Raw genomic sequence first — 2356 nt, forward strand, 5'->3', positions numbered from 1 at the left:
CAGCTTTATAAATTTTTGTTGCATGTATGTTGAAGCTCTGATATTGAAGCACATGTTCAATTTCTGATGTATGAAATTTTTAGGAGGAATCCATCATTGTCTCCAGTTATGCTCCTTGTCTGTAAGTCATTTTTTTTCTTGAGGTAATATTTTTGGGTTTATTTCATTTTAGCCCATTTCTTATTTTTCAGAAAACAAGATATTAAAATACATGAATAAAAGAAGAATAGTAAAGACAACAGTAAAAAACAACTAGCTTCATTTCATTTTGGAATTAGGATTTTTAAAAAGAATTAAGATTTTTAATAAATTTTGGTTGCTCTTCTAGGCTAATATGTTGAGAAATAGAGTCAGTCTCTGGTTATTAAGTCTGGAGTTGAAACTGTTTTCAAATAATAATGTTGCACTATTCACAATCCATAAGAAACACACTTCAAGCCTAACATTTTCCTGGAAGCAGAAGGTGAAATGATAGTATTCAATAAAACTTGTTTCTGAAAAGTGTGTAAAAGGACAATATGAGGGTACTTCAAAAAGTTCATGGAAAATAGAATTAAAAGATAATACAAATCTTTCCATGAAACTTTTGAAGACCCCTCATATTTACTTTGCCATTGATGGATTCCCTGTCTTGCACCAATAATTTTTTCACAGCACATATCCTTTGCCTGGGTTCATGTGACATCTTTCTGCCATTTCTTTGAGCAGTTCATGAGTCATCTGCAACATGCAAACTGTGGTGTGACATTTTGAAAGATTAGTAGAACCACTCTAGCTTTCTTAAGCTTAGTACTTTCATGGTATATGTTTTCATTCTTTTACTGTCTACATATTTGTGTTTTTGTATTTAAGGAGCTTCTCTTACTGACAGTGTATAGTTCGATCTTGCTTTTGAATCCACTCTGATGATATCTGCCTTTTGTTATGCTTGTATTACTTAGTTCATAAATATAATTATTGATATGATTGCATTTAGGGATTCCATTTTGCTATTTGGTGTCCATTTGTCTCTTGAATATTTTGTTCCTGTCTTTCTTCTTTCTTGCCTTATTCTGTTTTAAATTTTTTAGTATTATATTTCGACTACTCTTTTGACTTTTAAAAAAATTTTATAGCAGTTTCAGTTTTACAGAGAAATTTAGCAGAAAGTACGGATAGTTCTTATGCCCATCCCCCCACCACACACGTTTCTCCTACTATCGACATGTTACATTAGTGTGGTACATTTGTTACAATTATGAATCAAATTGACTTCATTTTGCATTAGGGTTCTCTCTTTGTATTGTATAGTTCTAAGATTTTGCCAAATGCATAACATCATGTCTTCACCATTACACTATCACACAGAATAGTTTTGCTGCCCTACACATCTTCTGTGCTCCACCTATTTAACCTATATTTCTTTATTTTTATTTGTCGCTCTAGGGATGACAGTATACATCATTAGTTTATCATTGTCTACTTAGAGTTAATATTGAATTGCTTCAAGTAAAATATAGGAGACTTGCAACAGTATATTTCCATTTACATTTACAGTATATTCCCCCAATCCTTGGTGGATAAAGGTATTGTATTCCTGTTACTTATAACAAAATACCTGAAACTGGGTGATTTATAAAGAAAAACAAAATTTATTGCTTACAGTTTCTGAGGCTGGGTCCATCTGCTAGTGGTGACAGTGACCCAGAGGTCTCACATTGCAAGATGGTAGAAGCAGAGAGAGCAAGAGAGAGAGAAAGACAGACTCTTCTCTTCTTTGAAAGCCCTCAGAACCATGCCTCTGCCCACCATTTTTAATCCATTCACTACTGCATGGTCCTACAATCCAATCACCTCTTCAAGGCTCCACCTTTCGATTACCATAATAGGATTTCCCACCCTCTTAACAGTCACAGTGGAGGCTAAATTTCTAATACATAAAACTTGAATGACAATTTAAGCTTCAATGAGTTTTGGGAGGACACAATTCAATCCACTATAGGTATAGTGAGTTCTAGGCATAGGGCACAGTGTGTGCAAAGTCATGGAAACAATGGAGAAAACTATGATTGGGGACTTAAAGTAGTTGAGAATGGTTGGAACAAAAAACAAGGAGAAAAAAGAGGCTGAAGAGGTAATTAGGAGATGATTTACAATGGGCTTGTAAACTATGATAAGCTGTTGGCACTTTATCCTGAGGGCAATGGCAAGCCACTAAAATGTTTTATGCAAAACATTGATATGATCAGATTTACATTTTGGAAAGATTAATCTGACTGTAGCTTGAAAAATAGACTTGCAGAGAGAAAGACTTGAAGCTGAAAACTCAGAAGACTGTTTCATTAATTCAAGCCAGGAATAATAGTTGTTGCATTCA

The sequence above is a fragment of the Galeopterus variegatus genome, unplaced genomic scaffold, assembly GCF_000696425.1.
Source record: "Galeopterus variegatus unplaced genomic scaffold, G_variegatus-3.0.2 Scaffold1484, whole genome shotgun sequence".
Lineage (NCBI taxonomy): Eukaryota > Metazoa > Chordata > Mammalia > Dermoptera > Cynocephalidae > Galeopterus > Galeopterus variegatus.